The following is a 10,670-nucleotide window of genomic DNA, read 5'->3' as shown; positions in this document are numbered from 1 at the left end:
CCCTGGGTGATGACTTTTTAGATACAACACCAAAAGTGTGATTATGAAAGAAAACATTAATAAGTTAAACTTCATTAAAGTTAAAACTTCTTCTCCACAAAACACATTGTTAAATAGACTGGGATAAATTTGCAAAATACATTATCTGGTAAAGGATTTGTATCCAAAATACATAAAAAACACTTAAAACTCAACAATAGAAAAACATCTAGATTGCCTAAAAAATGGGCAAAAGTTCTGAACAGACACCTCACCAAAGAAGATGTGCAGATGGCAAACACACATATGAAAAGATGATCAACATCATATGCCATCACAGAATAAACAAGCTACCACGGGGCACCTGGGTGGTTCAGTCCGTTAAGCATCTGACTTCGGCTCAGGTCATGATCTTGTGGTTTGTGGGTTTGAGCCCCGCATCGGGCTCTCTGCTGACAGCTCAGAGCCTGGAGCTTATTTCAGATTCTGTTTCTGCCTCTCTCTCTGCCCCTCCTCTGCTCGCACTCTGTCTCTCTCCCCCCACCTCTCTCAAAAATAAACATTAAAAAAATAATAAAACATAAAAAACGAGCTACCCTACACACCTATTAGAATAGCTAACCACTGACAACATGAAATGCTGGCAAGAATGTGGAGCAACAGAAACTCTCATTCATTACTGGTGAGAATGCAAACTGGTATAGCCGCTTTGGAAGACAGTTTGGCAATTTCTTACAAAGCTAAACAAAGTTTTGCTACATAATTCAGCACCTGGGCTCCTTGATACTTGCCCACGTGAATAGTCCCATGTGAGTAGTGTGCTCATTCTACAGGGTAGGAAGTGATGCTCCGGGAAATTCAGGAATTTAGGTAAGGTTGCTAGAAAATGGCGGAGTTGCTATTCAAACTTGGGTCTTTGGAAGAACAGAATTCATAACATCTGCTGGTGGCTTCACCAGAGCCCAGAAAGTAGCCTGATAGGGAGTTCGTTTCAGAATGGAGGCTGGTCTGCCTGAAAAGCCAAGCTGAAGTCTACTAGGGTCTGTCCATAAAGAGAAGGATTGAAAAGATTCTCCAACCCCATGAATAAACGGAGGCACTGGACCGCTGGACCCAGTCTCCTCAAAACCTTAGTGTGGCAGGGGAGGGCGTTGTTAGTTTTCGCACTACTGCATTGTCTCTGCCTAGTATAGTGTCTGGCCCACAACAGGTGCACTTTAAATACCTGCTGACCAAATAAAATTAATAATATTTTCTTTTATTTTTTTTAAATGTTTATTTATTTTTGAGAGAGAGAGAGAGAGAGAGCATGCGGGGACACACACACACACACACACACACACACACGCAAGCGGGGGAGGGGCACAGGGGGGCAAGCAGAGAATCTGAAACAGTCTCTGTGCTGAGCCCGCTGTGGGACTTGAACTCCCAAACAGTGAGATTATGACCTGAGCCGAATTTGGACACTCAACCAACTGAGCCACCCAGGGGCCCCGATAATATTTTATTTTCTAATATTTATTAAGTACTTACCTTTTTATTTTTATTAAAAAAAATTTTTTTTCAACGTTTATTTATTTTTGGGACAGAGAGAGACAGAGCATGAACGGGGGAGGGGCAGAGAGAGAGGGAGACACAGAATCGGAAACAGGCTCCAGGCTCTGAGCCATCAGCCCAGAGCCCGACGCGGGGCTCGAACTCACGGACCGCAAGATCGTGACCTGGCTGAAGTCGGACGCTTAACCGACTGCACCACCCAGGCGCCCCAAGTACTTAACTTTTTAAAGACGTTTTTACCTGCACTGTATCTGATGTGTGCATTAGCCCCAAGGATAGTGTTGAACAGAATTCACAGCTCTCATGCTATGATGAAGGAGTCGGGACCAGAATCCCAGTCTCCTCATGCCCATGACGGGGCACATTCCCTGTGTCTCAGAGCCACCCTTGAAGAAGCAAAGGCTCAGTGAGTAGAAAAGGCCAAACGACGGAGGCTGACATTTACTAAGCACTTGTTATTGTATTATGTAATTTAACATTCACACAATCCTGTAGAGGTAGTTATCAATATTTCCACTTTAGAGATGAGAAAACTGAGGCTCATTGGAAGTCATCACTTGCCTAAGGTCACAAAATTAATAGGTGCCAAAGTCTGGATTCAAATTCTACTGGGCTCCAAACCTCATGCATTTTCGTTATGGTGCCAAGAAACCTCCCAGTTTTCTAAATTAGGAAACTTTGAAAGAGTTGCATAAAATAAGCGCATTATTTTGGACCGGAAACTGGCTCTCTGCTATTTAAATAAGAATGAGGTAGTGGTAATGCCTGTGGCTCAGTGGGTTCAGTTGAGGGTTGCTGATCTGATGCAGCGGCCGGCAAAGGGAGGGGCCAATTCACTGCCCGCTCAGGCTTTGTGCTGCTCAGCTTACACCTGTGGCTTTGAACCCACTTCTGGAAGCCGGCCTTTCAAGAGGAACACTGCCTTTTAACCCCATGGCCCCAGAGGTCACCACGATGATGGGTGGTATGAACCTGCAGAGACTACCTTTTTTTGGGCGGGGGGTGTGAAGAGATTAGTTGTGTCTAACCCGGACAAGACTGGGGGAGGCCATGAGTTTGGTAAAACATGGAAAGTACTATCAGAAGACGAGTAATGGATTCACCCAATGTGCTCATGACCGACATATAAGGAAGCAAACTTCAGTTTAGAGAGAAAAGAGTGCTTCCGAATTAGGGAGAAAGTGAAAATCAATTTTTTTTTTTTTTTTTAGGAAGGAAAGAGCTTGATGTATTTTTTAAATGTTTATTATCTATTTTTAAGAGAGAGAGAGCGAGCACATGTGGGGGAGGGGCAGAGAAAGAGGGAGACAGGGGATCCAGAGCGGGCTCTGCGCTGACAGCAGAAAGCCCAATGTGGGGCTAGAACTCACAAACCGTCATCAGTTCTAAGTTAACAGCGCCTCAGAGGCTACTGCACGCCACGGCTGGCAGGGGAGGGGTAAAGAGGGCCTTGCAGCCCTACAGCAGCTGGGGAGTCTTTGTTCAGTACCCTGGGAGGTGGTTAGGACAGAGAATCCAGGGGCTGTCTGCGAATGGGGAAGTGCTACGCCATCCCCAAGACCCCCCTTCAGGTCTGGGCTGAGACATCCTAAAGGGGGAAGCGGGCTGTAGGAGGGCACAGGGCCCTCACTATACATTTAGCATCTGGTTGTCATCAAGGGGGCCAGATACTATTGGGTGGCCCCGAGGACAGACGTAAAGGGGAGGCCCTTCCACTCCCCATATGTTTCTCTGACCTCATGCAGCCCCTAACCTCCCCTATTAAAGTTCAGATTCCCGAGGGTGGAACAGAAGAGCCTTCAGTAGATGGCCTCAACCTACCATTCCACGTTTTCTCCCCGTTACTCAGCCCTCACTCCTATTTGTGAGGTACACAGACCTACTTATTCCCCAAACACACCACATTCCTTCAAGTCTCCATGCCTTTGCCCATGCTGTTCTCCCTGCTTGAGACACCGTAACCTTTCTCAGGCTTGGTGAGCCCCTTATCATCCGGATCTTGCCCTCCTCTGGAAAGCCTTCCATTTCCTTTAAATCTGTGCTGGTGCTCTCACACAGACTCCATGGCAGCCCACACTCGCCCCAAGGGTAGCATTTCTCGCATCGCAATTGACCCGTCGACCCACCTGTTTCTAGTCCTCAGCTGGAAACTCCTCGGGGGCAAGACTGCCAGGTTTCCACTAAGCGCCCAGCCATATTGGGTCAACCCCACGTTAGTTGTGTGACAAGTGGGTGCTGAAAGAAAACACCGTTTGTTCAGTAAATACGTAAACAAACTATTCATAATTCAAGTCGGTGTATTTAAGTTTAATTGTAGGAGTTCAGAAACGGGTTTGGGAAGAAGACATGGAAGCTTCACCGGGGCGGGGGGTGGCGGGGGTACATTAGGTAAGTGATGAAGCAGTTGAGAAAGGGAGGGTTGAGGAGAAGGAGTAGAATTAGACTCCAGAGTGGAGAGTCCATCCTGGAGAGAGATGGGAACACCCTGCACACGTTGGGTTTGGAGCCCCTGGATACCTGGCTGAGGACTTTGGGCTTCATCTTACTGGCAGGGCTTGGAAAGAGGAGGGACATCATGACAATGTCACATGAGGAGGCTGAGTCTGGTGTCTTGCAGGATCACGCAGAGGTGGGGAGGCTGGTTGGGAGCTACAGCAAATCGTACCACATACAATCAAAATGGTGACGCTGGGGCGCCTGGGTGGCGCAGTCGGTTAAGCATCCGACTTCAGCCAGGTCACGATCTCACGGTCCGTGAGTTCAAGCCCCACGTCGGGCTCTGGGCTGATGGCTCAGAGCCTGGAGCCTGTTTCCGATTCTGTGTCTCCCTCTCTCTCTGCCCCTCCCCCGTTCATGCTCTGTCTCTCTCTGTCCCAAAAATAAATAAACGTTGAAAAAAAAAAAATAAAAAAAAAAAAAATGGTGACGCTAGCGTCCTCTGGTAGGGCTGCATTATTGCCTCCATTCTTCACCTGCTCCCCACCCCCATAGCAGAAATACCCATTCACAGCCTTGCCGTGGCCTCATGAGGGCAGAGCGTCCCCGCCTCCCCTCTTGACTTTGAGCTTGGCCAAGTGACTTGCTTTCACCCGTGGGATGTTAGCATATGGGATGTCAGCAAAGGCCAGAAATGTGCTTGTGGGTTGGGCTTTCTCTGTTGGCTTCTGCCATTGCCACGAGAGGAACACATTCTGCTGGGCCCAGGGAAGTGAGATACTTTGAAGAGCCTGGAACCGAGGCCAGCTGTACCCAACCTACACTGGCCAAACTCCCATCTAATTACAGATGTGTAAGCAAGAACCGCATCCTTGCTGTTGTGAGCTGCCGCTCATCTCCAGGCCACCCCTCCTCCACTTTCTTCACCTGTTCTCCCCACCACCTCAGGCACCGCAGTCTCTCAGCTGTGTCCACAAATTTCTCTTTGCTAGCTCCTTCTCCTCAGCCCTGAAGCTGGCCCTGTTCTGTCCAATCATTACATTGACGTCTGGCCCTCCTCCAGGAATCGGCCTGTTTCTCCTTCTCAGCCTGATTTCCTGGAGACCTGTCCATACCAGCTGCTCAACCCCCCTGCCCCACCCCTCCACACTGAAACGGGGTGGGTGCCTCTACCATCTCGTGAAGCTGCTGTCCTTGGACTGCTTCCTCTCAGTCGTACTTGACCATGGACCACTTCCTCCCGGCCGGGCTCGCCCGCCTTGGTCGTCTGATGCCACACGGACTGCTGCCTCCCAGTCTCCTTCCAGGGCACCACTTTCTCTGCTTTTCTTTTATGTTCCCTGGGGCTCCTCTTCTGCTACTCTCCGCCCTGCAAGTGGGAGATCACAGGCACTCCGGAGGCGGCTTCGTGCGCCCTCTATCTGTCCGTGGCCTCCAATCCTCATCTTCAGCCCAGAACTCACTCCTGAGTGCCAGACTCATGAATCCAGATTCCTAATGGAATCTCATTCCTTTATTCAACAAACATCTGACTGAAGACTCCTATCTGCCCGACACTGTTGTAGGTGCTGGATACACGGTAGTGAAAAAAAAAACCCGACAAAAAGCCCTGCCCTCATGGAGCATCTATTTCACTAGAGTAGGGGAAGTCAGACAATAAACAAAGAAGCAAAATAGATAGTATGTTAGAGCCACTGGAAGGCGATGAACAGAGGAGGTATGTCATCTGCCCATGTTTTTAAAGACTCACCTTGGGGCGCCTGGGTGACTCAGTCGGTTGAGTGTCTGACTCATGATCTCAGCTCAGGTCATGATCCCAGGTCATGGGATCGAGCCCACATCGGCCTCTGCACTGAGTGTGGAGCCTGCTTAAGATCTTCTCCCTCTCTCTCTCGCTCCCTCTGCCTCTCTTCCCCACTCACATGCTCTCTCTCTAAACTTTAAAAAAAATTTTTTTTTAAAAAACAGAGGCTCACCCTGGCTGCTGTATTACAAATAAACAGGGGTGAGGTGGGGGTTGGGCAGGCAGAAATGGGGATACTAGTTGGTTTCTATTTTTGAGTGCCCTTAGAGGCACCTCAGACTCAAAACTCCAAAACTGAACTCATTATTTTCCCCAAACTTGCTCTTTCCCTGTGTTCTGCAGACCAGTGAAGGGTACCCGAATCCCTGACTCCAGCCAAAACCTGGAATCCCTGGCCCTTCCCCTCTTATCCAGCCAGTCACCAATCCAGTCCATTCTACAGTCTAAATATACCTCATTCATTCTTTCATTCACTGTTTCACTCATTCACCGAATATTACTGAACACAGAGCTGGTTTCAGACCAGTATTAGAGAGGTGAACGAACAGATATGATCCCTGCCCTCTTGCCCCTTAGAATTTAATGTGGGAAAGAGACGATAAAAACAAAAATGAGCCAATAAATATATGACTGCCTCTCATGACAAGGGCTATAGAGAAAATGAGTTAGTTTCAACAAAGAAAAAAATTGAGAGAACTAGTTTCAATAAAGAAAAAAGTCAGCCCTGTGCCTAGTGCTGCCATAGCAAATGACCACAAACTGGGTGGCTGAAAACAAGAGAACAGTATTCTTTCAGTTCTGGAGGCCAGAAGTCAGAAATCAAGATATCAGCTGGGCCATGCTCCCTCTGAAGTCTCTAGGGAAGAATTTTCCCTCATCTCCTCCTAGCTGCTGTGGTTGTTGGCACAATTTCTGCCTCCCATCTTCTCATCGCCTTCTTTCCTCTGTGTCTATCTTTGTGTGACCTCTCCTCTTCTTATAAGGATACCAGTCATTGGATTCAGTCATTGGACGCCTTAATCCAGTATGACCTCATCTTAGTCACATTTACAGAGACGCTATTTCCAAAGAAGGTCACATTCTGAGGTTCTGGGTGGACATGATCATTTGGGAGCCACTCTTCCACCCGGTCCAAATGGCAAGATCTTTTTCAGGCAGACGGAGCAGTTTTCACACAGGCCCTCAGGTAGGAAAGGGTTTGGACCATTTGGGACCAGGGAGGCTGAAATGTGAAAGGACTCAGAGGAGGGAGCTTGGAGAGAGAGACAGAGCCGGATCAGGGAAGGATGAGAAAGAGAGAGAGACAGAGACAGAGGGAGAATGAGACACCAGTGATGCAGAAGAGAAGACGCTCAAAGGAGCAGAGTTCTTGAGAAGGTGGCCAGCCCAGAATTTCAGGCTGTCATGGGTGTTGGCTTGTGATGGGAGGAGGCCTCGGGAGTGGAGAAGGGGAAGATGGGCACAGACGCAGGTGGGTGTGATGGTGAGGGGCAGAGAAATCCTTTCTAATGGCTTCTATTTTCTCAGCGACAGAAGACACCTAAGAGGTGAGGGAAGGGGGCCGGAGGTGAGAGGAGAGAAAGCAGCTGGTTGTGTTGACTGTTAGAGACCAAGCTTCCGAGGATTGTTGGCAGGCTTGCGGTTCTCCAGGGTATGCCCGTTTCCTTCATGCCCACCGCTACCCAGCTCAGGCCACACCAGCACCTCGCTGTGACCGCAGTCACCTGCAGTCCTCTTCCTCCGGTCCTGCCTCTGCTCCCAGGCGATTCCCTCCAGGGCTACCGCCCTCATCACTCTAAATTCACAGGGCATCACGCCCCAGTTGGAAACACTTCCCACAGTGTCCCCTTGCCTTCAAGATACAATCCAAACTCTTTAATGTGGCTCTTAAGACCCCTTACGAGCTGGTCCATTTTGGCCCACAGCTTCATTTCTTGCCACCTCTGCCTCCAATTCTGCACCTCCACCGTCTGCGTCCCTTAAATATGCCATTCCCTCTCTCCCCTCCAAGGCTTTGTACTCGCCATTTCCTGCTTCCTGCGGTACTCTCCCTCCTGACGTGCTGGCCCCCTCCCCTCATCTGTCCGGCTAATTCTCCTCCCATCCCCGAAGCCTGGCCTCCTCCCCAGGGAACCCTCCCTGACATCCTCTCACATACAGGTGAGGCGGGTAAGTGTTCTGCATAATCCTCTATGCCACCCTTACTATGGCCGTTACCACATTATAATGCAATTGCTTCTTTACTTATCTTTGGCCCTCGTGAAGTTATAAACCCCCTAACGTACCATACCTATGTTTTTCGTATTACCTGACATATAGTAGATACTTCAGAAAAACCTGTTAGAAACACCTGGGTGGCTCAGTCGGTTGAGGGTCCAACTTCGGCTCAGGTCATGATCTCGTGGTTGGTGAGTTCGAGCCCCACAGCCGGCTGGCTGCTGTCAGCGCAGAGCCTGCCTCAGATCCTCTGTCTCCCTCTCTTGGCCCCTCGCCAGCGTGCAGTCTCTCAGAAATAAATAAACATTTTAAAAACCTGGTTAAATAAGTAAATTAATGGAATCATTAAAACAGTTCATGTGTATGGGGCGCCTGGGTGGCGCAGTCGGTTAAGCGTCCGACTTCAGCCAGGTCACGATCTCGCGGTCCGTGAGTTCGAGCCCCGCGTCGGGCTCTGGGCTGATGGCTCAGAGCCTGGAGCCTGTTTCCGATTCTGTGTCTCCCTCTCTCTCTGACCCTCCCCCGTTCATGCTCTGTCTCTCTCTGTCCCCAAAATAAATAAACGTTGAAAAAAAAAAAATTTAAAAAAAAACAAAAAAAAAACAAAAAAAAAAACAAAACAGTTCATGTCTACGCTGAAGGTCACAAGTAACTCAAAGCTTCAGAGCAGTTGATCTTGCTTCCCCTCCAGGCACAACGCAATTGCACTTTATTTACTTATTTTTTATTTGTTTTAATTTTTTTAGTGCTTCTTTATTTATTTCGAGAGAGAAAGCACAAGCAGGGAAGGGGCAGAGACAGGGAGAGATAGAGAATCTTACGCAGGCACCACACCCAGCGTGGAGCTTGGCATGGGGCTTGGCTCGATCCTACGACCCTGGGATCATGACCTGAGCTGAAATCAAGAATCAGTCACTTTTCTTTTTTTTCCCCCTTCTCCTCCTCCATGGTCTTCTGTTAAGTTTCTCAGGATCCACATAGGAGTGAAAACATATGGTATCTGTCTTTCTCTGTATGGCTTATTTCACTTAGCATCACACTCTCCAGTTCCATCCACGTTGCTACAAAGGGCCATATTTCATTCTTTCTCATTGCCACATAGTATTCCATTGTGTATATAAACCACAATTTCTTTATCCATTCATCAGTTGATGGACATTTAGGCTCTTTCCATAATTTGGCTATTGTTGAGAGTGCTGCTATAAACATTGGGGTACAAGTGCCCCTATGCATCAGCACTCCTGTATCCTTCGGGTAAATTCCTAGCAGTGCTATTGCTGGGTCATAGGGTAGGTCTATTTTTAATTCTTTGAGGAACCTCCACACTGTTTTCCAGAGTGGCTGCACCAGTTTGCATTCCCACCAACAGTGCAAGAGGGTTCCCGTTTCTCCACATCCTCTCCAGCATCTATAGTCTCCTGATTTGTTCATTTTAGCCACTCTGACTGGCATGAGAGAGGGAAGGAAGCAAACCATAAGAGACTCTTAAAAACTGAGAATAAACTGAAGGTTGATGAGGGGGTGGGAGGGAAGGGAAAGTGGGTGATGGGCATGGAGGAGGGCACCTGTTGGGATGAGCACTGGGTGTTGTATGGAAACCAATTTGACAATAAATTTCATATTAAAAAAAAGAATCAGTCACTTAACTGACTGAGCCACCCAGGCACCCCTTTTTTGATTTTAGAGAGAGAGTGTGTGCATGAGCAGGGGTAGGGAGAGAAAGAGAGTGTGTGCATGAGCAGGGGTAGGGAGAGAAAGAGGGAAAGAGAGAGAGAGAGAGAGAGGGAAAGAATCTCAAGCAGGCTCCATACTTCAGCGTGGAGCCTAATGCAGGGCTCAATCCTCTGACCCTGGGATCATGACCTGAGGCAAAATCCAGAGTTTGATACTCAACAGACTGGGTCACCCAGGCGCCCCTGTACTTTATATTGGTGACATCAGGGAACCACACTCTGTGTGGCCATTCAGACTCGGCTGACTGTTCAGGCTCTGATTCTCAGGTGGACTTGTGACCGTCCATCTCAAATTGCATGAAGCTTTGTGAGGTTCTCCCGGGTCTTTCTGGTCCTATCTACTTCCTGTCTCTCCTGAAACCCTTGGTCTCTTTCATTCCATTGCAGGTTATGCTTTTCTTTATAAGTGGCCTTCCAGCTTCTGAAAGCCTTGGGATTGTGTATCTATTGTAGTCTCTTGGTCACTTGATTTTGAGTTCCCAGAAATTCTTTTTTTTAAGCTGTTCCTTTCCTGTACATTGTCCCAGTTCTGACACTCGAGGGGCGTTTCCTACTCTGCTTTCCAGCAGCGTCCCAAGGATGGACTTCCACTCACACCCATGTTGTCCTAACATGGCTTCTCAAGTGACAATGCCGAGTGGACGATGCTCTGGGGTCTGTTTTGTGCTTCTTTCCCATGGGCAGGCCCTCTGATCTTTCTCGAAGTGTGTTGATTCTATTGCTCCTGTGCGCAGACCCAATTCCTGCAGGTGGCCGTGACTTTACAGCTTTAACCCATTCCATTAATGATGTAGCTGTTCCTTCTCTTACTTCTAGTCTTCACAGCAGGAAACTTCCCACCAGCTTCCATGTCATTAGTGGGTAAAATCAGCTGCCTCTTGCCCTTCCGCTCCGTGTTCTAGTTATGTACTGATTACCATCGCAGAAAGCAGACACAACACATT

At 48.4% G+C, this 10,670-nt stretch overlaps 1 protein-coding gene across 1 annotated transcript in view; it reads right to left on the bottom strand.

The window, feature by feature from the left end:
* Positions 1-1,793: 1,793 nt before the first annotated feature.
* TMEM260 (transmembrane protein 260) overlaps positions 1,794-10,670 on the bottom strand; it is an 88,864-nt gene continuing 79,987 nt past the window's right edge. The window contains exons 16-17 of the transcript XR_006705028.1: positions 3,663-3,771; positions 1,794-1,922 (exon numbers count right to left, since the gene is read on the bottom strand). The gene's annotated coding sequence lies outside the window, so the exon portion shown is untranslated. The remainder of the gene's footprint in view (positions 1,923-3,662; positions 3,772-10,670) is intronic.

The sequence above is a fragment of the Leopardus geoffroyi genome, chromosome B3, assembly GCF_018350155.1.
Source record: "Leopardus geoffroyi isolate Oge1 chromosome B3, O.geoffroyi_Oge1_pat1.0, whole genome shotgun sequence".
Lineage (NCBI taxonomy): Eukaryota > Metazoa > Chordata > Mammalia > Carnivora > Felidae > Leopardus > Leopardus geoffroyi.
Note: the sequence above shows the minus strand (reverse complement) of the source record. Positions and strands in the feature narration are given on the sequence as shown.